The sequence below is a fragment of the Bubalus bubalis genome, chromosome 3 (genome assembly GCF_019923935.1).
Source record: "Bubalus bubalis isolate 160015118507 breed Murrah chromosome 3, NDDB_SH_1, whole genome shotgun sequence".
Taxonomy (NCBI): Eukaryota; Metazoa; Chordata; class Mammalia; order Artiodactyla; family Bovidae; genus Bubalus; species Bubalus bubalis.
Window position 1 is genome coordinate 113,058,722 of NC_059159.1, and position 26,819 is coordinate 113,085,540.

At 39.8% G+C, this 26,819-nt stretch overlaps 1 protein-coding gene across 2 annotated transcripts in view; it reads right to left on the reverse strand.

Annotated features, from left to right (window-relative positions):
• Positions 1–26,819, reverse strand: part of TRPM6 (transient receptor potential cation channel subfamily M member 6) — a 191,138-nt gene that overhangs the window by 141,359 nt on the left and 22,960 nt on the right. The window contains exons 2-4 of one of the 2 annotated variants that reach the window (XM_006057219.4): positions 26,084–26,172; positions 23,054–23,219; positions 7,562–7,703 (exon numbers count right to left, since the gene is read on the reverse strand). The gene's annotated coding sequence lies outside the window, so the exon portion shown is untranslated. Of the gene's footprint in view, positions 1–7,561; positions 7,704–23,053; positions 23,259–26,083; positions 26,173–26,819 lie in introns of those variants that run through there. The other variant, XM_045165067.1, reaches the window with a different exon arrangement.

Here is a 26,819-nt window from a genome sequence, read left to right on the forward strand (position 1 = left end):
AACTAGCCTATAGAAAACAAATTATTTCTAGGAGGGAGACTGCTTATGTTTGGATCACTGGAATAAGAGAACAGGAGTGACAGATAAATGGGTATAGAAGATGTGGTACATATACACAGTGGAATACTACTTGGCCATAAAAATAATTAAATAATGCCACTTGCAGCAATATGAATGTAACTAAGAGGTTATCATACTAAGTGAAGCAAGTAGAAAGATAAAGACAAATATCATATGATATTACTTATATGTGGAATCTAAAATATAACACAGATTAAACTATCTATGAAATAAAAACAAAATTATGGACATAGAGAACAGACTAGCGGTTGCCAAGGGGGAGGGGGTGGGGCAGGTGGGGGAGGGGGTGGGGCAGGTGGAGGAGGGATGGAGTGGGAAGTTGGGGGTAGTAGATGTAAGCTTTTACATACAGAATGGACAAACAGTAAGGCCCTACTGTATAGCACAGGTAACTAAATTCAATCCTATGATAGACCATAACGGAAAAGAATATTTTTAAAAGAGTGCATATATATACACACACATATATGCATGTATGTATAACTGAATCACGACTTAGTGACTGAACAACAACAACATAACTGAATCACTTTGCTGTTCAGCAGTAATTAACACAATACTGTAAATCAATTATGGTGGTTTAGTCACTAAGTCGTGTCCAACTCTTGTGACCCTATGGACAGAGGAGCCTGACAGGCTACAGTCCATGGGATTCTCTAAGCAAGAATACTGGAGAGGGTTGCCATTTCCTTCTCCAAAAATCAACTATACTTCAATTTAAAAAGAGAGAAAAAGAACAGGAGTACGTGCTTGGGTAAAATTTGTGAAGAGGCGGTTACAAGTCAACCCCCAGTGAGGAAAGCAATGTGGTTAATTTATTTGCTGCTACTGCTAAGTCGCTTCAGTCGTGTCCAACTCTGTGCGACCCCATAGACGGCAGCCCACCAGGCTCCCCCGTCCCTGGGATTCTCCAAGCAAGAACACTGAAATGGGTTGCCATTTCCTTCTCCAATGCATGAAAGTGAAAAAATAAAGTGAAGTCACTCAGTCATGTCCGACTCCTAGAGACCCCATGGACTGCAGCCCAGCAGGCCCCTCCGTCCATGGGATTTTCCAGGCAAGAGTACTGGAATAGGTTGCCATTGCCTTCTCTCACTGCTGACCTAACAAGTGACAATTTTATTTATAAAATGGGCCTAATTTACTTAGGGGATGCCTAAGAGTTGGAAGAACAAGAAACAGGACAGTTTTTCAAAATAAATGCCCTGTGAGGTTTTTCTTATTTCTAGTATTTTCTCATTCCTCTTCTTGGTCTATTGAACTTGTTTATCAAAACTTAGCTCCATGGAAGTATATGCATATAAAACTGGTGAAATCTAGAAAAGAGCTGCAGGTTGTTCCAATGTCAGTATGCCAGTTTGGGTACGGTACTCAAGTTATATAAGATGCTACTATTGCGGAAAACTGGGGGAATGGTACATGGGACCTCTTTGTATTATTTGTTTCTACTTCCCATGAGTCTGTAATTATTTCAAAAGAAAAAGAAAAAACTCAGCTCCTGAGCTTGCTGCAGCACAGTCTTGCCTGACAATCAAGAATTACATCACCTTCCAACTGCTTTGACTTATTGTCCCTTCCAATAATTTCCATACTGCATCTTGTCCACTTACTAATTACCTGTGCCATCCCACTTAGTATACATATTTACATGTGTACTGCATATGTTTATATATGTTTACATACATTGAGACAAACATAAGATATATATAATACATCTTGTTCACTAACTGGTTCATATATGCATATATTATGAATCCCTGCAAGACTGTAAGTTCTGTGTTTGTACTTCCTTTCTTCATATCCCCATGGTAGCCCACTGTTAACTTAATGGTAGGTGCTCAATAAATACTACTTAAGTGAACAAAAAACCAGTAAATATTAAAGAGAAAAAAATAGTTAACACTTGACTAAGTTTAAAAAATAAAAACAAAACAATATAATTTGGTGCCCAGGAAACATTTACTGGCCCAAGATTAGCGTTTAAAGGCTGTAGAAGCCTGTACATCTGCCTCTTTTAATCTTGGTTATCACCATAAACAGGTAGTTATCAGCTTAGAAGCACAAAGGTTAATCCCAGGTGTGTTGTTTTAACACTTGGCCATAAAATCTGAGTTCATTGAGGGAAATGCTGAAGAAGCACTTTGCTAACTCCAGAATCCACCCCTCCTTCGGTAATCTTATCTAAATCAAAGGGTGAACAGGTTTGCTTAAATTGAGAAGTTGGTAAAATTTAAACTTCATGAAAAATGTGTGTGAAGTCACTCAGTCGTGTCCAAGTCTTTGTGACCCTGTGGACTGTAGCCCACCAGGCTCCTCTGTCCATGGGATTCTCCAGGCAACAATACTGGAGTGGGTTGCCATTTCCTTCTCCAGGGGATCTTCCCAACCCAGGGATCGAACTCAGGTCTCCTCTGCATGCAGATGCTTTATCCTCTGAGCCACCAGGGAAGCCTTCAAAATCTATATGAATGGTAAGTACCTCCACATTAAGAAATTAGAAACATATCTGCTGACTTAATAAAGTATATTCTTAGAAAAGTTACCTTCTGATTTAATTGCTGTTTGCAGGTTAAAATACATGGATTGTAGCCTAAAAATAGGAACTGATCCTTTGAACAACATTCAACTGTGTGGGTTCCCTTATTGTTGTTGCTATTTAGTTGTAATAGCAAGGGGCTTCCCTTGTGGCTCAGCTGGTAAAGAATCCACCTGCAATGTGGGAGACCTGGGTTTGATCTCTGGGCTGGAAAGATCCCCTGGATAAGGGAAAGGCTACCTACTCCAGTATTCTGGCCTGGAGAATTCCATGGACTGTATAGTCCAAGGGATTGCAAAGAGTCAGACACGACTGAGTGACTTTCACTTTCATTTAGTTGAAAAGTTGTGTTGGAGTCTTTTTTGACTCCATGGACTGCAGCCTGCCAAGCTCCTCTGTTTGTTGGATTTCCTAGGCAAGAATACTGAAGGGATTGCCATTTTCTTCTCTATGGGATCTTCCTGACCCAGGTATCAAACTCAGGTCTCCTACATTGCAGGCAGATTCTTTACCACTGACACACCTGGGAAGCCCCTGGTCTAGGGTGGACAGAGTGGGTAAGCTGTTCACATATACATGGATATTCTTTGACAAATACAATGAAATTTTTAAAAATATTTTTGACAGTTTGAAAAAATGTGCAGAAGAACTGCATGGTCAAAAATATTGAAAAAATTAAGAAAAAGGTAATGATGAATGCATAAAACATATGAAAGTACTAATCTATTCCTACATAGGCATAAAATAATGATATTTAATTTAAATTAATAATGTTAGTTTTCTTTACTGTTTTACAATATTACTTTCAAAGAATAACATTACCATACAGTACTCTTCTCTCTTATAACTGGAGAAACTATGTATCAGCCCATTATCACAGGTAAGTGGTTTTTTAAAAAACAAAACTGTATTTCCAATACTATATTATGAATAGGACTATAATCCTGCATGCTACAAAATTTTATAATGATTTATTCATTCAGTTCAGTTGTTAAGTCGTGTCTGACTTTTTGTGAACCCATAGACTGCAGCACGCCAGGCTTCCCTGTCCATCACCATCTCCCGGAGCCTGCTCAAACTCATGTGTATAGGCTAGTCTACCATGAGGCAATCTTTTTGATTACACAAAGATACCATAAAGCAATCACATTGCTGCTTCTTTGATATCAAAACATGACTCATTTTACCTGTAAGTAAATGTGAACTTTTTCACACTATCTTTTTGTTTTTGATGTCTAGTATCACTAACATCTACAGTATCCTGTATCATATACAATACTGATGTGCCATGCTAAGTCGCTTCAGTGATGTCCGACTCTTTGTGACCCTATGGACTATCGTCCATCAGGATCTTCTGGCCATAGGATTCTCCAGTCAAGAATACTGGAGTGGTTTGCCTTACCCTCCTCCAGGGGATCTTCTCTACCCAGGGATTGAACCCACATCTCTATGTCTCCTGCACTGGCACATGGGTTCTTTATCACTAGCGCCACCTGGGAAGCTCAACTAGAGTCACAACTGCAGAATCCACACACTCCAGCTACTGAAGCCCAGGTCCCTTAGAGCCTGTGCTCTGCTGTGAGGAGCCAGCACAACGAGAAGCCTGTGCACCGCAACTAGAGAGTAGTGCCCTCCTCACTGCAACTAGAGGAAAGCCCTCACAGAAACAATGACCAGCACAGCCGGAAAAAAAGAGAGAGACACACACACACACATAATAGCATCCTGGCTGTAAGAACTGGAGCAAACTTAGGGAAAAAAAAAGTGAAATACAGATCAGAATATGTGCATGGTATTCTAATTCTATCACTTATACTTTTAAATGAAAACAAATTTTATGCATATTTATACACATACGTGTGTATGTGTATGTGGTTTTATATGCATGAGATCTCTGGATAGATACACAAGAAGCAGGTGACAACAGAAAAATTCAAGGACTAGTAGATGAGTTGGGAATATTGATTTTTTACTATATAAAATCTTCCACTTGGAGTATTTTACCACATGGATATATTATTTTCAGAGATGTTGTTTTTATCTTTTTATTGTAAAATAAAACACAGATAAAGAAAAACCACTTGAAACAAATTAATGTCAATGTAAATTATTGACAGCAGGTTAAAAAATAAAACTTTGCTAGCCACAAAGAAGCCTCTCCATGTGCCCCATATCTATCACAGACTGTTCCCACTCCTTCCAAAAGTAACTACTATCTTGGCTTTTAGAGTAATCATTCACTTCTACTCTCCTGACTTTGATAACTTCCCTTGCATTTCTTTATAATTTTAACAATCAAATGTGCATCCCTAGCTGCTAGAGTCTTGCCTATTTTTTTAAATATGGGTCTTTTATGTCTGGTACAGGTTTCTAAATTCTCTCTGCTATGAACTAATGGATTTAAGCATAACTAATGGGTTTCAGATTATGGAAGCCAGAATCCAAGATGGCCCCCAGTGATCCCTGCCTTCCAGTACTGACACCTTTATATCGTCCCCTCTCACATAGGAAGGGTTGGTCTGTTTAACCAATAAATTACAAGTATCCTCAGATATATTGTGAGTCTAGTTCCAGACCACCAGAATAAAGAGAATATTGCAATAAAGCTAGTCACATGAGTTTTTTTGGTTTCCCTGTGCATATAAAAGTTATATTTACATTATACTGTAGTCTATTAAATGTCATTGTCTTTTTTAAAAAGTACGTATCTTAATTTTAAAATACTTTACTGCTAAAAATTTCTAACCATTATCTGAGCCTTTGCTGCTGCTGCTGCTGCTGCTGCTGCTAAGTTGCTTCAGTCGTGTCCGACTCTGTGCGACCCCATAGACGGCAGCCCACCAGGCTCCCCTGTCCCTGGGATTCTCCAGGCAAGAACACTGGAGTGAGTTGCCATTTCCTTCTCCAATGTATGAAAGTGAAAAGTGAAAGTGAAGTCGCTCAGTCGTGTCCGACTCTTAGCAACCCCATGGACCGCAGCCTACCAGGCTCCTCTGCCCATGGGGTTTTCCAGGCAAGAACACTGGAGTGGGGTGCCATCGCCTTCTCCGATCTGAGCCTTTAGTGAGCCCTAAATTTTTGCTGGTGGAGGATCTTGCCTAGATGTTGATGACTGCTGACTAATCAGGGCAGTGGTTGCTAAAGGTTGGGGTGGCTTTGGCCATCCTAATCAATTTCTTAAAATAGGACAACAATAAAGTTTGCTGCACTGACTGACTTTTTCTCTCATGAATGATTCTCTGTAGCATGCAATGATCTGAAATAGCATTTTACCATAGTAGAACTTCTTTAAAATTGAAGTCAGTCCTCTCAGAATCTGCCACTACTTCATCAACAAAGTTTATGCAATATTCTAAATCCTTTGTTGTCATTTCAACAATCTTCACAGCACCTTCACTAGGAGTAGATTCCATCTCAAGAAAGCAATTTCTTCGCTCATCCATAATATGAAGCTCCTCATTGTTTAAAGTTTTATCATAAGATTATAGCAATTCAGGCTCCATGTCTAATTCTAGTTCTCTTCATATTTCTACCACACTCACAGTTACTTCCTCCACTGAAATACCAAACCCCTTAAAATCACCCATGAGGGTTGGAATCAACTTTTTCCAAACTCCTGTTAATGTCGATATTTTAAACTCTTCCCATTAATCACATATGTTCTCTTTAAAAATATATTTATTTGTTTATTTATTTGGCTATGTCGGGTCTTACTTGCATCATGCAGGATCTTTTGGTGTAGTGGGTGGGCTCCAGAGCTCATGGGCTCAGTAGTTAACAGCACATGGGCTTTGTTGCCCTGTGGGATATGGGATCTTAGTTCCCCAACTAGGGATGAAATACACATCCCCTGCATTGCAAGGCAGACTTAAACCACTGGACTACCAGGGAAGTTCCACAAATGTTCTTAATGGTATCTATTAAATAGAATGGGCCTCCCAGGTGGGGCTAGTGGTAAAGAATCTGCCTGCCAATGCAGGAGACATAAGAGATGTGGGTTCAATCCCTGGGTCAGGAAGATCCTCTGAAGGAGGGCATGGCAACCCACCCCATATTCTTGCCTAGAGAATGCCATAGACAGAGAGCCTGATGAGCTATAGTCCATAGGGTTGCAAAGAGTTGGACACGACTGAAGCAACTTAGCATGCATTAAATAGAATAGTGAATCCTTTCCAGAGGTTTTCAATTTCCTTAGCATCAGAGGAATCACTATCTATGGTAGCTATAGTCTCATGAAATATATGTCTTCAATAATGCTTGAAATTATAAATGACTCCTTAATCCATGGGCTGATACATGAACTTTGTATTTGCAGGCATGAAAACAACATTAATCTTATTGTACATCTCCATCACAGCTCTTGGATGACCAGGCATATTGTCAATGGGCAGTAACACTTTGAAAATAATCTTTCTTTTCTGAGCCATAGGTTTCCTGCTGCTGCTACTGCTGCTAAGTCGCTTCAGTCGTGTCTGACTCTGTGTGACCCCATAGATGGCAGCCCACCAGGCTTCCCCGTCCCTGGGATTCTCTAGGCAAGAACACTGGAGTGGGTTGCCATTTCCTTCTCCAATGCATGAAAGTGAAAAGAGAAAAGTGAAAGTGAAGTCGCTCAGTCATGTCCGACTCTAGCAACCCCATGGACTGCAGCCTACCAGGCTCCTCCATCCGTGGGATTTTCTAGGCAAAAGTACTGGAGTGGGGTGTCATTGCCTTCTCCGAATAGGTTTCCACTGTGGGTTTAAAATATTCGGCTTAAAGACATCAGCTACATAAGCCCCTAATAAGAGAGTCAGCCTGTCCTTGGAAGCTTTCTGAAGCCAGGCATTGATTTCTCCTCTCTAGCTTTGAAAGTCCTAGATGGCATCTTCTTGCAATATAAGTGCCCTTTGTTCATGCTGAAAATCTCTTTTTTACTGTAGCCATTTTCATTAATTATCTTACCTTCTGGAAACTTGCTACAGCTTCTACATCAACACTTGCTGCTTCATCTTGCACTTATGGAAATGGCTTCTTTCTTTAATCTCATTAACCAATCTCTGCTAGCTTCAAACTTTTCTTCAGCAGCTTTCTCACTTCTCTCAGCCTTCATAGAATTAAAGAGAGTTAGGACCTTGCTATGAATTAAGGAAATTTGGGGCTTATTTTCTCTTCTATCCAGATCACTTAAAATTTACCCATATCAGCAACAAGGCTGTTAAATTTTCTTACCATTTGTGGGTTCCCTGGAGTAGCACTTTTCATTTCCTTCAAGAACATTTCCTTTGCATTCACAAGTTGGTTAACTGTTTAGTGCAAGAGACTCAGCTTTCTGCCTATATCTTTTTGACATACCTTCTTCACTAAGCTTAATCATTTCTGGCTTTTGATCTGAAGTGAACACTTAGATGTCACTGTAGGGTCATTATGGGCCTAATTTCAATATTGTTGTATCTCAGAATAGGAAGGCCCAATGAGAGGGATAGAGAAGGGGGAACAACCAGTAGGTGGAACTGTCAGAACACACGCATTTTTTTAAGTTCACAGTCTTATATGGGTATGGTTCATGGTGCCTAAAACAATTATAATAGTAACATCAAAGATCATATCATCAAAGATCACAGATCACCATAACAAATATAACAACAACAATCAAGTGTGAAATATTGCAGGAATTATCAAAATCTGACACAGAGCAACACAGTGAGCAAATGCTGTTGGAAAAATTGAGCCAAGAGACTTGCTCAATGCAGGGTGGTCACAGACCTTCAATTTATAAAATAAAAGCATTATCTATGAAGTACAATAAAGCAAACCACAATAAAACAAGATATGCTTGTACAGCAGAAGTAATGGTGTGCCACTTCGGAGATGAGGTTAAAAGTCTTCAGCTTTCATTTTTAGTTATCACTCACCAGACTGCCCTTTCTCCACACTCACTGTGAGGGAAGCCACGTTGTAAGCAGCCTGTAAGCCTCCTGTCAAGAGTCATGTATACATGACCTTCCCAAAGTCCTTAACCATTCCCTTCCCCACAGCAACCATGAGTTCATTTTCTAAGTCTGTGAGTCTCTTTCTGTTTTGTAAGTAAGTTCATGTACACATTGCTATATTTAAAATGTATAACCAACAAAACCTATTGTATAGCACATGGAACTCTGCTCAATGTTATGTGTCAGCCTGGATGGGAAAGGGGTTTGGGGGAGAATGGATACATGTATATGTACGGCTGAGTCCCTTCACTGTTCATCTGAAGCTATCACAACATTGTTAGTTGGCTATACGCCAAAACAAAATGTTTTTTGTGTTAAAAAATTAAAAAAAAAAGAGAGCCATGTGAATGTGTTTCAAAGTGGATCTTCCATGCCCGGATTCCAATAAGCATATTGCCACTGAACAGCCTGACTGCAATCTCCCTAAGGACCCTGATAAGGTTACAGTTAAGTTGATCATGAATTCCTGACTCTGTGAAACTGCAATATGATAAACTTGTCTGGCTTTAAGCAAGGCTTTGGAGGAATTTTTTTTTTAAGTTAATGCTTTGGTGACTCAGATGGTAAAGAATGCACCTGCAATGCAGAAGACCCAGGTTTTATCCCTGGGTCAGGTGGATCTACTGGAGAAGGAAATGGCACCCCACTCCAGTATTCTTACCTGGAGAATTCCATGGACAGAGGAGCCTGGCAGGCTGTAGTCCAAGGGGTTGTAAAGATTCAGACACAACTGAGTGACTAATACACACTTTTTTTTTTTTAATATTTATTTATTTATTTTGCAGCACTGTCTCAGTTGTGTCCAACTCTTTGTGACCCATGGACTGTAGCCTGCCGGGCTCCTCTGTCCATGGAATTCTCCAGGCAAGAATATTGGAGTGGGTGCCATTTCCTCCTCCAGAGGCTCTTCCTGACCCGGAAATTGAACTCACGTCTCCTGGGACTCCTGCCTTGACAGGCGGGTTCTTTACCACAGAGCCACCTGGGAAGCCCTTAGTTGCAGCATGTGGGATCTTTTAGTTGCAACACACAGGATCTTCATTCCCTGACCACAGATTGAACCCACATCCCCTGCCATTAGAAGTGGGATGTCTTCACCACTAGACCACAAGGGAAGTCCCAGAGCAACTTTTTTTTACACAGCAGTGTAGTTTACTACACTGTAGTAAAATTAGTTTACTACATAACTAATTTACAATTCACTACAATTCTTACTGCTACTGAAATTCAATTTATCTCATCTTTCCCAGTGGGGGCCTCTTCAAACTGTCTCCTGAGTTATTTGAGATAATCCTCATAGTCTTTAACAGCTCTTTTGCTCTCGATAGGTTTTCAGAGTTTTCTTAAAATTGCCTGCTCTAACCTCCTGGTGGTCCAGTGGTTAAGACTCTGAGCTTCTAATTTCAGGGGGCCCAGATTCTACCCCTGGTCAGGAAACCAAGGTCCCACATGTCGTGTGACACAGCAAAAAAAAAAAAAAAGGAAAGAAAGAAAAAGAAAAGTATGGGCTAAAAATTTTTTTTAAAAATTAGCTATTTCTCCAAGAAGTCCTGGTTTATTTTATTCAGAATGATCTAGAGAAAGACCAGAGTCTGGATGCCATGGGTGCTTGGTTGATCATTATTTCTAGATCTTTTCAGTAGAGAGATAAAATGTCTTATGAGTTCATACTTAAATTTCCAATCCATATACAGGATTAAAGATTTTTATTTAACTTCTTAGGATTAAAGATTTTTATTTAACTTCTTTTATATTAAATCTGATTCTTTTCAACTACACAGAGAATCCTGGTTCTCAAGGACAGAGGCAACAAAATTAAATAACCATTAAGTAGTCATTTGTTTCATTCTACGTAAACATACATACAACAGTCTCAGAAAACAATTCCAATACTATCACTAATCATTATGACTTCTGAAGGCCATTTGAACAGCTTTTGCATAGGCTACCATAATTTTCTCCCTTTAAAATACTTATACCATGTCTATATTCTTTGATCAGTCATCATTACATACACTTTTCCTTTTAAATATTCACATAATATTAGTTCTACAAGTAATCATACAGTATATTTGATGCCTACTGCCAGTACAATCAGAGAAGGCAATGGCACCCCACTACAGTACTCTTGCCTGGACAATCCCATGGATGGAGGAGCCTGTTAGGCTGCAATCCATGGGGTCGCAAAGAGTCGGACATGACTGAGCGACTTCACTTTCACTTTTCACTTTCATGCATTGGAGAAGGAAATGGCAACCCACTCCAGTGTTCTTGCCTGGAGAATCCCAGGGATGGAGGAGCCCACAATCCCAGGAATGGAGAAGCCTGGTGGGCTGCCGTCTATGGGGTCACACAGAGTCAGACACGACTGGAGCTACTTAGCAGCAGCAGCAGCCAGTACAATGATATGATAAGGTCTCTCATATTATTTTGGTTGGTAAGTTGTTCTTCAGTAGATTACTCAAGGAAAGCTCATGAAAACAATATTGTTTTCACTCCCAGAAAGTTTTCCCATTTGAGCACTTCTGAGAAGAAACCACAGAGGGTTCATTTCAAGAGATGATGGTTCAGGATGGGGAACACATGTATACCTGTGGCAGATTCATTTTGATATTTGGCAAAACTAATACAATTATGTAAAGTTTAAAAATAAAATAAAATTAAAAAAATAAAATAAAGAGAAAAAAAATTAAAAAAAAAAGAAAAAGAAAGAGATGATGGGGGTGGACTTAATAGTCCTTTATGCTTTATCACAAGGCTGCTTGCCCTCACTCACTGGTGGAGTAGGCAGAACCCCTCCCAAGGTCAGTTGATGTTCTCAAAGTGCCCATCACACTTCTTAGTGATGATGTGCCTGCATCTTTGAGTTTCTCTTGTTTTCAGTTCATCTGCCACCCCACTGCTTCTTTCTGCTATCTTGCACATAGATGATAATAACATCCACAATCTGGTTATTGCTGATTTCTACCTGATTTTACTCAGGATTTTCTAGAGTTAACTTGTCACTTAGTTTGATATTTATTCTTCTTGGTGTTCTCTGAGCTTCTGGATCTGTGGTTTGGTACTTATTACTAATTTGGGGAAATATCTGTGCTTATCCCTTTCTTCTTCTAATATTGCCATTGCACAGATGTTGTGAGTGTGTGTGTGTGTGTACTCAGTCATACATGATTCTTTGCAACCCCGTGGACTATAGCCCACAGGCTCATCTGTCCACGGAATTTTCCAGGCAAGAATACAGAAGTGGGTTGCTAGTTCATCCTCCAGGGTATCTTCCTCACCGAGGGATCAAACCCACATCTCCTTCACTGGCAGGTGGGGTCTTCACCACTGACCCGCCCGGAAAGCACGTATGTTATGCATTTTCTAATTGTCCCGTAGGATCAAATATCTCTTTTTTATATCTTTCTTTTTCATTGCATTCCCTTTTTCTCTCTGCATTTCAGTTTTAGAAGTTTCTGTTGACATTTCTTCAAAAAAGAGTTGTTGATTTTCAATTTGTTCAGTTTTTTTCTTGGTGTGGCATTGGAAGTGAAACTTCTCACCTCCTTACATGCCAAAGTAGAAACTGAAGTCTATTTAGTTCTGTTGCAAATTTTCTCCATGGGTTTTTTTTGTTTGTTTGTTTTGCTATACATTTTATATGTGGGGATTTGAGAGGGTCAAAAACTACATAGCCACTGCAATCTTCTCAAACTCAGAAATAATATTTAATAATAAAAAAGTAAGAGTTATTTGGTACAAAGTAATTCAATGTTACTACTTAAGCTAATTTTCTTGGTTTAAAAATGTTTCAATAAACATTTACTATAATTATACATTGGCAAGCAGGACTTCCCTGGTAGTCTAGTGCTTAAGAACCTGCCTGCCAATGAAGGGAACACAGGTTTGATCCCTGATCTGGGAAGATCACATATACTGCAAAGCAACAAACCTCATGCACCCACAACTAGTGAGCCCACATGCTGCAACTACTGAAGGCCATGCACCTAGATCCCTGCTCCTCAACAGGAGAAGCCACCACAATAGAAGCCTATGTACAATAACGAAGAGTAGCCCCGACTCTCTGCAACTAGAGAAAGCCCATACACAGCAATGAAGATCCAGCACAGCCAAAAATCAATTAAAAAGAAAATTTTTTAATAATAAAAATAAAGGATCCAAAAAGACATTTAAAAAATTAACAAACAAAAGACAAGAATTCCCTTAATAAAAACAGACAATATCTTGAAATCAGGCAATTTATAGAGAAAGTGAAATAAACTGAAGATATTGAAACTCATTAATAAACAATGGAACACCTATTAAAACAACAATGAGATATCAGTCTTAACTGTGTTAGTCTAGCAAAAATTAGAGAACTAGATAATAACAAGTTCTCATTTGCTGTTCAGTCACTCAGTCATGTCCAACTCTTTGTGACCCCATGGACTGTAGCACGCCAGGCTTCCCTGCCCTTCACCATCTCCCAGAGTTTGCTCAAACTCATGTCCATTGAGTCAGTGATGCCATCCAACCATCTCATCCTCTGTCCTCCCCTTCTCCTTCTGACTTTAATCTTTCCCTGCATCAGGGTCTTTTCTAAAGAATCGGCTCTTCACAACAGGTGGCCAAAGTATTGGAGCTTCAGCTTCAGCTTCAGGCCTTCCAATGAATATTTAGGATTGATTTCCTTTAGGATTGACTGTTTGGATCTCTGTGCAGTCCAAGAGACTCTCAAGAGTCTTCTCCAACACCACAGTTCAAATACATCAATTCTTCAGCGCTCAGCCTTCTTTTTGGTCCAACTCTCACATCCATACATGACTACTGGAAAAACCATAGTTTTGACTAGATGGACATTTGTTGGCAAAGTAATGTCTCTGCTTTTTAATATTCTGTTTAGGTTTATCATAGCTTTTCTTCCAAGGAGTAAGCATCTTTTAATTTCATGGCTGCAGTCACTATCTGCAGTGATTTTGGAGCCCCCCAAAATAAAGTCTGTCATTATTTCCATTGTTTCCCCATCTATTTGCCATGAAGTAATGGGACCAGATGCCATGATCTTAGCTTTTTGAATGTTGAGTTTTCAGCCAGTTTTTTCACTCTCCTCTTTCACTTTTATCAAGAGGCTCTTTAGTTTCTTTTCACTTTCTGCACATAAGTGTGATGTCATCTGCATAATCTGAGGTTATTGATATTTCTCCTGGCAATCTGGATTCCAGCTTGTGCTTTATCCAGCCCAGCATTTCTCATGATGTACTCTGCATATAAGTTAAATAAGCAGGGTGACAATATACAGATTTGATGTACTCCTTTCCCAATTTGGAACCAGTCAGTTGTTCCATGTCTGGTTCTAACTGTTGCTTCTTGACCTGTATACAGATTTCTCAGGAGGCAGGTAAGGTGGTCTGGTATTCCCATCTCTTGAAGAATTTTCCACCGATGTGGTCCACACAGTCAAAGGTTTCATGTCATCAATAAAGCAGAAGTAGATATTTTTCTGGAATTCTCTTGCTTTTTCTAGGATCCAACGGATGTTGGCAATTTGGTCTCTCATTGCTTTGCCTTTTCTAAATCCAGCTTGAACATCTGGAAGTTCTCGGTTCATGTACTGTTGAAGTCTAGCTTGGAGAATTTTGAGTATTACTTTTCTAGCGTGTAAAATGAATGCAATTATATGGTAGTTTGAACATTCTTTCCCAGCTGGTAAAGATTGAAGGCAGGAGGAGAAGGGAATGACAGAGGATGAAATGGTTGAATGGCATCACCACTCGATACACATGAGCTCTGGGAGTTGGTGATGGACAGGGAAGCATGGCATGCTGCAGTCCATGGGGTTGCAAAGAGTTGGACACGACTGAGTTACTGAACTGAACTGAACTTGAACATTCTTTGACATTGCCTTTCTTTGGGATTGGAATGAAAACTGACATTTTCCACTCCTGTGGCCACTGCTGAGTTTTCCAAATTTGTTGGCATATTGAGTGCAGTGCTTTAACAGCATCATCTTTGAGGATTTGTAGTTTCTGTGTATTCTTGCCACCTCTTCTTATATCTTCTGCTTCTATTAGGTCCATACAATTTCTGTCCTATATTGTGCCCATCTTTGCATGAAATGTTCCCTTGGTATCTTTAATTTTTGTGAAGATATCTCTAGTCTTTCCCATTCTTTTGTTTTCCTCTATTTCTTTGCATTGTTCACTTAGGAAGGCTTTCTTATCTCTCCTTACTATTCTTTGGAACTCTGCATTCAGATGGGCATATCTTTCCTTTTCTCCTTTGCCTTTAGCTTCTCTTCTTTTCTCAGTTATTTTTAATTCTATTTCATGGGGATGGTTTTGATCACCACCTTCTGTACAATGTTTGAACCTCTGCCCATAGTTTTTCAGGCACTCTGTCTATCAGATCTAATCCCTTGAATCTATTTGTCACTTCCACTCTATAAACATAAGGTATTTGATTTAGGTCATACCTGAATGGTCTAGTGGTTTTTCCCTATTTTCTTCAATCAAAGTCTGAATTTTGCAATAAGGAGTTCATGATCTGAGCCACAGTCAGATCCTGGTCTTGTTTTGGCTGACTGTGTAGAGTTTCTCCATCTTCGAATGCCAAGAAATAATCAATCTGATTTTGGTATTGACCATCTGGTGATGTCCATGTGTAGAGTCATCTCTTGTGTTGTTGGAAGAGGGCATTCTCTTGGCAAAACTGTTATCCTTTGCCCTGCTTCATTTTGTACTCCAAGGCCAAACTTGCCTGTTACTCCAGGTAACTCTTGATTTCCTACTTTTGCTTTCCAGGCCCCTATGATGAAAAGGACATCTTTTTTTGGTGCTAGTTCTAGAAGGTCTTGTAGGTTCTCATAGAACCGTTCGACTTCAGCTTCTTTGGCATAGAAGCATGGTTGGGGCATAGACTTGGATTACTGTGATATTGAATGGTTTGCCTTGAAAATGAACAGAGATCATTCTGTTGTTTTTGATATTGCACCCAAGTACTAGTTTATAGAAACCCTGAGACAGAATCTGGAAAGGTTCCCACAGGCAGATTTCTTTTTTTTTTTTTTTTTTTTTTTTAAGTGAAAGAGGCTTTATTTGGGAAGGGAGGGGGCTGAGGAGAGGGACCATGTATATAAACTAATGTCACCATTCTGCAGTGAAATTTAGTACTTCATAGTCAAATTAAATTATGCATACCCTGTGATCCAGAAATGCCATTCCTGGAGATATAACCAAAATAAACTCTCACACTAGTTGTATGAAGAAACAATATGAGATTGTGATATGGTTTCTGTCACTGGAGGCATAAATAGGTAAAATGTGGTGAATTCATAATGATGTCCCATGTAGGAACAACAGATCTATATGGTAGCAATTATGTACAGATCTTTAAAACTTTACCACTTAGTGAAAAAAGAACACAAATTGAGATACATAAGGTATTACAGAATATACGTTTTAAACATGTATTAAAAAACAAAAAATACAGTTTACAAAAACTGATATAAAAAGAGAACACACATTAACTGAATTAGAATGGCTGCCATAGAGTAATGACAATAGGAATAAAGATAAAGAGAGACAGAAATAAACAGATTTTTTTTTAAAGAGCATGATCTTATAGATTATGATAAAGTGCCTTAAACTGAGAAGTATATAAACTTATTTTTCCATGTCTGAATTTCTACTATAATGTTTTAAAATAAATTTAAGTACTTTCCCTCAAAAACCTGTACTTTTTGAGAATACTTCAAACCACAAAGTACTATTTATTTTCCTTGTGCTATAGCATCTCCTCTAGTTATTATCCATTCTTTGACTTCCTTTTCTAGCAGCATATCTAACCTCATAACTTTTTATTCATCTGACTCATTCATTTATTTACTCAATAAGTATTTAAGTGTTTACTTAAATATCAAGTGTGCATAAAGTATTGTTGGGCACTAAGAGGACATGTGGGAAATATTTTATGACCGCTTTTTCCAGGAACCTTCATTCTCATGTTGCATGTAAAGCATTAACCCACAAAATAGCTCAAAACAGTCCTACGCAGTACTGATTTTGTGTCTGAAGATGAGAACTGGATGTTAACATGTGGTGGGATCTGGAGAAGACATATCAGTGAGGATTGAAGTAGGTGGGAAAATATGTCAAGAGTCTACCTGTGGGACTTCCCTGGCACTCCAGTGGTTAAGACTCCACACTTCCACTGCAGGAGGCATGAGTTCTGTCCCTGGTGGCGGAAATAAGATCCTGCATGCCATGTGGTGATGCCAAAAAGAAAAAAAAAAGAAGAGTCTAGGTACATTTTACATCTTATATAATGAGTAGGAGAGAGAGAGAAAGAAAAGGGATCCCATGTGGGGACATGTCTTTTTACAAGGCACAAAGTCAAGACTGAATAAAGCATAATCAGAAAGCATAAAACTAGATGGTGGGAACTGAGGTAAGGAATTAAGGGCAATACGGTTAAACCATGGGCTTCCCTGGTAGCTCAGCTAGTAAATAATCCGCCTACAATGCAGGAGACCCCAGTTCAACTCCTGGGCCGGGAAGATTGGCTTGAGAAGGGATAGGCCACCACTCCAGTATTTTTGGGTTTCTCTGGTGACTCAGCTGGTAAAGAACCCACCTGCAACGCAGGAGACATGGGTTTGATACTGGGTTAAGAAGATTCCCTGGAGAAGGGAACGGGGCAACCCAGTCCAGTATTCTGGCCTGGAGAATTCCATGGACTGTATAATCCATGGAGTTGCAAAAAGTCAGACATGACTGAGCGAGTTTCACTTTCACTATTAAAACAACAGAGAACAAACTGTAGATGACTTCAAGGTCTCACCAAGTAATCTTGATTTTATCCTGTAGGCAGCAGGAAGCTTCTGTAGGGTTCTGATTTGGGAACTGAATAGATTTTTCTGAGTTACATTATCACATCAAATCTTTCACCAAATGCTGCTCAGGATCATAGTTCTCCTTCTGTCCAGTCCCACAATGATAGATCTCATCCAAAATGGGTTCAGTGAACTTTTACTATAACCCCTCCATCCTCCCTGCTCCTTTCCCTCCTCAACTTGCAGCCTTTTATCCTTTCACTTCTTCCACCTCTTCAGCTTCATAACTTGACCTCATTCTATCAGAGTTTGAGTTATCTATGTTTCTCTGGCATCCTATGTTTACCTCTACCACAATAATTGATCATTATTTTAATCATCAAAATTTTAGTGACCCCTCTACTGTCTACTAGGCTGAGACCATGATTATGAGTAAAAACAGAAGCAAAACCTGCCCTCATGTAGCCTAAAAGCAGAGAGAAAATCTATCTTATTTTGGAATCCTATATTTCACTGTAGAATTTATTGCACTGCATGTCAACTGAGTCCAGAGTGTCAGGCACCTTGTAGATGCTCAGTAAATGTTAACTGAATGAATGAATGAATAGAGGTTTGGAGAATCCTACTTATATGGCTATAAGCATTATCATCAGTCCTGGACTGATAATGGCAATCTCATCCATTCTCAGAACTGCTTATCACTTGAAAACATAAACTCTAGGTCAAACTCTAGGTCAAACTTTTTCTGTAAAGTGCTGGCTAGACTTTATAAGCCATATGGTATCTATCACAACTACTCAGGTCTGCCATGGTAGTACAAAAGCAGCCATAGATAATACGAAAACAAATATGGCCGTGTTCCAAGAAAATATTATTTATAAAAACAGGTGGTGGACTGGACTTGGCACACAGGTCCTTGCTTCCCAACCTGTGCTGTAGATGAGGCCACTTCTGTCAATTTTTCAGTACTGCCTTCATGCCTGGTCCATACTCTATTCTTTAGTCAGGTAAATTTACTTGCAACACCCAACAGCTGAGTTCCCCTTTAAACTCATGCCTGACATCTGCAATTTGTCACAGATTGTGGTATTGTGAAAGAGTATATAATCTGGAGCCCCAAAGACCTGTTTTACTAATTGGTTGACCTTTTGCCAAGTTACTTTGCATTACTGAACCTTTATTTCCTCACTGTACATGGAGTTTTGCTTTTTTTAATTTTGACTAAGAAGATCAAGTAAGAAATGTATACTGAGAACTGAACATGATGCAGACACACAGTAAACAGTTTACAAATATCCCCATATACACTTTTGCCCGGTCATGTTCTTTTCCTATTTTAAATCATTATCAGGTATTTATGGAGGATCTATTATATCCAAGGTACAGTTTCAGGTACCTTTAAAACTATTCTAAATCTTCCATGATATCTCCCTTGACCACTGGGTCTCCAACTTGCATATAACACGGTACACCTAAGAGCCTAAAAGTTCTGATGCTTGAGTCCCAGCACTAGATATTCTGATATGTTTTATAAGGAATGGCCTGAGCATCAGAACTACCCCCAGATAATTTCAATATACAGCAAATTTCAGGGTCACTGCTCTAGATGGGACTCTGGGTTCAAACAACTCAGAAGCCCTCTTCTTCTGTCTTTCCAGCTGCTTTCTCTTTAATAGTTAGTACCTATATGCACGTCCTTATAGAGTTAAGAGTTGATTGAGTTCTCCCAGCAATTATTTACTCATTTTTGGATATATTTATGTTAAGGACAATGGAAAAAAAGAGAATGAAGTAATCCTCTTACCTTGCATTTGACATTTGTTGTGTAATTATCAAGTATCTATTCCCCTTTCTTGTGGCAACAATCTTGATTTTTACTTGGGGATTCTCCTTTCCCCATCTTCAGTTCAGTTGTCCTGCTTGAGGCTTTACCCCTGGACCCTAGAAGCTCATGAAACCAGTACAGTAACTCTCCTGGCTACCATCACTCTTGGTCTACTCTGAGGAACTTTCATGTTTTCCAGGATTGCTGAAAGACACTTACTTTTTTCCCACTGGATAGGAATCTGAGACAAAATGGTTCTTGGAGAGTCTGGCAGCTATTCTATAACCTCAAAGAGAAAGCCCATCTAAGAACAAAATAAGAGAAAGAGATAAGACAGACAGAGAGATCACTTTGTGCCATAGTATCTAGCTGTTTCTCAAATCAGGTGCATCATTAAACTGCTATATGAACCAATAAACTCCCTTTTGCTTCTGCTTCTGCCAATTTTAGTCAGGTATTCTGTCACTGACAACCAGAAGAATCCCAAACTGATACAGCCTTCACTCATCTCCCTCAGAACCCAATTTATCACCCATATTCACAGAAACTACATGCCAGAGTCAATCACCAATCATTCATTCAACAAATGTACTAAGTGTCTATGGAATACAATGTTCAGCCTAGGAGGAGGGAGGAGGGATGATACCAGTATGCCATGATTAAGAACTGCAGGAGAACAAGGTGATGGAGGAGTAGGTGGACGTGGAGTACATCTCTCTCCATGGATACATTAGGAATACACCTTCAGCCATAGAAGTGCATGCAGAACACCAGCTGAGAGTGAACAGAAGTACCTGACCAGCGGAAAAGAATATATAGACCCATGCAAAACTTGGTAAGATGAAGGAACTAGGGGGGAAAACAGGAGTGTTCATAGGACTGGACCTGCCCTCAGCTGGTGAGAGAACTGAAGCAGGGGTCCAATCCCCACATCAGGGCAATTGTCTGAGTCAGAGGAGAAACATTTAAGGCTGAAAATGAAACAACTGATCTGTGGCAGCCTAAATGGAATGAGAATCAGACAGTCCTTGCCACAGCCATACATTCCCTGGACATGAAAGTTGGCCCCCTGGAGGGCACAGAGGCTAGGAGCTGGAGTTTAGGGATTGTAGAGAAGTCCCAGGGCAAGAGCTTCTGTTGACTGAAGAGAGACAGGTTGAGGGGATTTGAGGGAGGAGATCGTGGTAGAAAACGCAAGTGAAGGAAAGCCAGGCAGCCATGGAAGCAAGGTGATACTGCTGAGTCATGTGTAGGGGATGGAGCCATCACCATAGGCTCTCTCTCCCCATATGCCAGCATCAATCAGCTGAACAATAGAGAGGCTGACCCATCAAATACCTGACGCACTGAACTACAGCGTAGGACCCCCACCCAGGGTGCCCCTTTAGGTGCCTGATGCACTGATCTATAGAATAGGATGTCAGCCAGGGGGGCCTGACATGCTGAACAACAGCAAAGGACCCCAGGCAAGGAAACCCTCTAAGTGCCTGAATGGGCGGAGCTACAGAGAAAGGCCAAAGAGGCCTTCTGATCCCCAACTGCAAGAGGCTTGAAAAAAAGACTCTGATAGGGCCACAACTCCTGCAGCGGAAGCAGTTCATGTCCTTGCACACTTGGCGCCTCCAGAGTCCCCACAAGCCAAGCAATTGTACCGCCTTCATGCTCAACTCTTACTGGGGCAGAGCTGCCACAGGCAAAAAAAGTCTTGTGTCTATGCACCCAAGGTTGCTTCCATTGTGTCCAACTCTTTGCAACCCTGTAGACTGTGCCCTGCCAGCCTTCTGTCATGGAGTGGGATTCTCCAGGCAAGAATACTGGAGCATATTGGCCAATACTGGTTGCCATACCCTCCTAGAGCACTATATTTCCTGCTTCCCTAGCTGCCAACTCCCCTGAGTACCTGATGCTGCCAGAACCCCTGTGAGCCAAGCAGTTGCCCCACCTTGAACATGACCCTCACAGGGGCAAACCCAAGTCCTCCAGGGCAGCCTCAGGAGTAAACCCTACTGGATGACCCACATGTAGAGGTGGAAATAAAACCACAATTGAAACCCAGGGGCAGAGTGGCTAAGGAAGACCCAAAACCTTCCCACCAGCTGTACAAGCTGCAGATTAAATCCACATGATTAACTAGGCAGACTGTTTGTCTATGGAATGTATAAAAGGACATTGAGAGCTCCCACAAAAGAAAATGCACTAGTTGTGATACCTGTGGACATTGGAGGCAAGAACACACAGGAGTAGGACCAGATTAGAATCCAAGCTGCCCCCAGAGCAGGTCCAGAGATCAGCACAGTGTTGGAGGGCATCCTAGGGAGGTGAGGTGGACTGTGACTCCCAGCGAGGGAAAGACTCTGACAGCAGTGACTCAAGAAAAACATGTATTATTCTTATTTTTTGACTTGTTCTGTAGATTCTATTGGATTTTTTTTTCCTTTTCCTTTCTTCCCCCACCCCCAACATTGTAGTTGTCAATTTTATTGGCACTAAGAAATCCAATTAAGCTTTTGAGCTTTTTTTTCTCAGTCACATTTTTTATTGTTGTTATAAACCTCTTCCTCTACGTTGGGCTTTTGCAGCTCTGTGGATTTTTCCTTTTTTTTTTTTTTTTCCTTCTCTCTTTTTCTAATTTTAATTTTTAATTTTTTAAACCTTATATAGTCAAGAAATACAAGAGAAGAAAAAAGATCTACAAAATCAACCACAAACAATTAAGAACTGCATAAAATTTGTGGAAAGAATACTCAGCAACAATGCCATCCTACTGTGTGTGAAGCCCTGTGCTAGATATTGAGGACAGAAAGGATCATAAGACAAGAATGATGCAATGTTGCTGTAAAAAATAGGTGGCATTTTCCATAATTTTTCCAACACTCAGAAGAAAAGTACTAAGTTCTCCAAAATGGAAAGGTTTGGTTTATAGTGGGAAAGAGGCAAATTAAATTCCTTTCAGATAAAGACCCTTTTCTACTTCCTTCTAAATTCATCATTGACTTATTGAGTACTGAATAAAGTTTTATATAAGTGGCGAGAAGATATATTCTGATATCCATTAATGTAAGTGCAGACTTAAAACTAGACAAATAATCAATAGCTAATCCCACAAAGTCTTCTATGTGCCCAGGACTGTTCTGGACCTCAAAAGACAAATTCTTGATTTTTTTTTTTTTTGAAATTAAAGGTCACAATTGAAATCTGCAAGAAAAGTCAGTATTCTAATGAAAGTACTTCTATTATACCCAAATATCATTCTTTATTTTTCTAGAAAAACAATAATTGAAATATCTGTTTAGGTTTCATTTATAAAACTGTTATGACTAACTTCAAATTGATTTCAAGAAACAAGAAAATAAAATCATCTTGCTAAATAAAAACACACAGCTGTAAAATAAGTTTCTGCTAGAGTATCTGACATTTAAAGTCTCCCCCAAGATGTTCCATTCAGGTCCTTCTCTGGCTAGTTCCAATAATCAAAATTACTTATCTTTTTGGTCACTTAAAACTGTCTCCAGTCTACTTACTAAACAGTTCAACATTCCATCAATGTAGAAAGACATATTAATTACAGTTCAATTAACCAAATAAACTGCATAGTTAATAGAAATAATTTTTTTTAGGAGGAAAATGAAACAATTTTGCTTGGCATGCATGCCTAACTGTGTGTTTTAAATTCTTGGTTTTGGCCTGTGATCACTTAAAAACAACCACCAAACACATCTAAATGGTTGATTATAAATGCAAGATTATGCCTTCTGCATTTTATAGTATATAAAATCTAGCATATGAGAAAATAAACTCAAGAGCAACAAAGAGGTCCAGTCACTTACCCTCTTCATAACCACGGCCAGGGTAAATTTCACTCAACCTTCAGCCATTGAATTTTATCCTGAGGTTTCCATCTACCACACAATCAGATAAACCCCGGTTTGTGGGAGCAAGTAATGGAAACTGTGATGTAAAAAGAATTGCCAAACAAATTTCCATGTGCTTAACCTGGAAGGGAGAAATTCCAATGTGAACTGAGGAAAAAAGTTTTCAGCTGCTTTTAAACCCAAGGGGCTGATTTCACTTTTAGCAGGAACTTGTGACTAAGATTGCCTTGTCGGGAAAATGATTAACACTCCTGTTGTCGTCATCTGCTTGAGCTCTTCAGCTGTAGGAAATTGGCCAAGGGAACCTTATCAATCCTAGACATGTGTGCTGTGAATACATTGTCCTCCTGAGCCAGCATTTAGTAACTTATTTAAATCAAGATGTATTTAGAACCTCTACCAACATTGTTAGTGGTTATTTTATTAAAACTATGATTAGCAAACACCCTCTTCCAACAAAACAAAAGAAGACTCTACATGTGGACATCACCAGATGGTCAACACTGAAATCAGACTGATTATATTCTTTGCAGCCAAAGATGGAGAAGCTCTATACAGTCAGCAAAAACAAGACCGGGAGCTCACTGTGGCTCAGATCATGAACTCCTTATTGCCAAATTCAGACTGAAATTGAAGAAAGTAGGGAAAACCACTAGACCATTCAGGTATGACCTTAATCATATCCCTTATGCTTATACAGTGGAAGTGGGAAATAGATTTAAAGGACTAGATCTGATAGATAGAGTACCTGATGAACTACGGACGGAGGTTCATGACCTTGTACAGGAGGCAGGGATCAAGACCATCCCCATGGAAAAGAAATGCAAAAAAGCAAAATGGCTCTTTTAGGAGGCCTTACAAATAGCTGTGAAAAGAAGAGAAGTGAAAAGCAAAGGAGAAAAGGAAAGATATAAGCATCTGAATGCAGAGTTCCAAAGAATAGCAAAAAGAGATAAGAAAGCCTTCCTCAGTGATCAATGCAAAGAAATAGAGGAAAACAACAGAATGGGAAAGACTAGAGATCTCTTCAAGAAAATTAGAGATACCAAGGGAACATTTCATACAAAGATGAGCTCGATAAAGGACAGAAATGGTATGGACCTAACAGAAGCAGAAGACATTAAGAAGAGATGGCAAGAATACACAGAAGAACTGTACAAAAAAGATCTTCATGACCCAGATAATCACAATGGTGTGATCACTCACCCAGAGCCAGACATCCTGGAATGGGAAGTCAAGTGGGCCTTAGAAAGCATCACTACGAATGAAGCTAGTGGAGGTGATGGAATTCCAGTTGAGCTATTTCAAATCCTGAAAGATGATGCTGTGAAAGTGCTGCACTCAATTTGCCAGCACATTTGGAAAACTCAGCAGTGGCCACAGGACTGGAAAAGGTCAGGTTTCATTCCAATCCCAAAGAAAGGCAATGCCAAAGAATGCTCAAACTACCACACAAGTGCACTCATCTCACACACTAGTAAAGTAATGCTCAAAATTCTCCAAGCCAGGCTTCAGCAATACATGAACCGTGAACTTCCAGATGTTCAAGCTGGTTTTAGAAAAGGCAGAGGAACCAGAGATCAAATTGCCAACATCCGCTGGATCATTGAAAAAGGAAGAGAGTTCCAGAAGAACATCTATTTCTGCTTTATTGACTATGACAAAGCCTTTGACTGTGTGGATCACAATAGTGGAAAATTCTGAAAGAGATGGGAATACCAGACCACCTGACCTGCCTCTTGAGAAACCTGTATGCAGGTCAGGAAGCAACAGTGAGAACTGGATGTGGAACAACAGACTGGTTCCAAATAGGAAAAGGAGTTCGTCAAGGCTGTATACTGTCACCCTGCTTATTTAACTTATATGCAGAGTACATCATGAGAAGCGCTGGGCTGGAAGAAGCACAAGCTGGAATCAAGATTACCGGGAGAACTATTAATAACCTCATATATGCAGATGACACCACCCTTATGGCAGAAAGTGAAGAGGAACTAAAAAGCCTCTTGATGAAAGTGAAAGAGGAGAGTGAAAAAGTTGGCTTAAAGTTCAACATTCAGAAAACTAAGATCATGCCTCTGGTCCCATCACATCATGGGAAATAGATAGGGAAACAGTGGAAACGGTAGCTGACTTTGTTTTTTTGGGCTCCAAAATCACTGCAGATGGTGACTGCAGCCATGAAATTAAAAGATGCTTACTCCTTGGAAGGAAAGTTATGACCAGCCTAGACAGCATATTCAAAAGCAGAGACATTACTTTGCCAACAAAGGTCCATCTGGTCAAGGCTATGGTTTTTCCAGTGGTCATGTATGGATGTGAGAGTTGGACTGTGAAGAAAGCTGAGCACTGAGGAATTGATGCTTTTGAACTGTGGTGTTGGAGAAGGCTCTTGAAAGTCCCTTGGACTGCAAGGAGATCCAACCAGTCCATTCTGAAGGAGATCAGTCCTGGGTGTTCATTGGAAGGACTGATGCTGAGGCTGAAACTCCAATGTTTTGGCCACCTCTTGCGAAGAGTTGACTAACTGGAAAAGACCCTGATGCTGGGAGGGATTGGGGGCAGGAGGAGAAGGGGATGACAGAGGATGAGATGGCTGGATGGCATCACGGAGTTGATGGACATAAGTTTGGGTGAACTCTGGGAGTTGGTGATGGACAGGGAGGCCTGGCGTGCTGAGATTCATGGGGTCGCAAAGAGTCAGACACAACTCAGCGACTGAACTGAACTGAACTAAATGATTTTAAAAGGCTTTTTCTTACTTTTAATTTATCACCCTCTTAAAATAAAGATCCTTTTTCTTCAAATTGCAAAGTTTTGGGACTTTCCTGAGGATCCAGTGGTTAAGACATTGCAGTTCCACTGCAGGGGGCACAGGTTTGAGCCCTGGTCAGATAATATCCCATATGGCACATGATATGGCAAAAAAAAAAAAAAAAAAAAAGTAGAAAAAAAAATCCAAAGTTTTATAAGTAATATTAGCAATACCTTTGTGTTCTCTCAACCTTGTTTCTCTTCCAAGCCATGCTTGTGTCTAAAGCTTCAGTGTCCTTTTGAACCACCAGTTCTCAGCTCTTCTGGAAACCAGGGACATGGAAAAATGGGGAAGAACTAATTAATAGGTAGGTGTACATAATTTGGAGGCATTAGATAGTCATCAAAGGACTTTTTTTCTTTAAAATGATTGTCATAAATAGCATTACTACCTAATCTGTCCTTCATAAATACTTTTAAAAGAAAACAGGAAACTCACCCATATATGAGGAAGAAATGCAGAGATTTATTTAGATAAGCTTCTGTGCAGTATTTGTGAATAGGAGCCTAAGATGATAACACAGATGCACAGTTTCCCTTAGTAGGGCTTTCACTCCACCAACAGGGTGAAGTAGATGGTGCATTGCATTTCCTGTCAACTGGCCTATGAAAGTTGAAACTGGGTCTCAAATACAGTGCTGAGTAAAGAGTGTAAGAGCTCATTGTCAGTTGTGTTTATTACATTATAAACCTTATTTTCCTCATAGCCTTAGACTGCTGATTTAGAAGTAGATTGATGACGACTCAGAGTTCATATCACCCTTCCTGAGGTATTTTCCACGAATTGTTAAGTTTCTTCTAGGAATTCAATTGCATCACCACTAAAGAAAGCAAGTTTGAACAGTTTCAATGCTGTAAAACAATTCCAAATAAATTCAACTAGTTTTTGCCTCTGCAACTTTCTATTGCT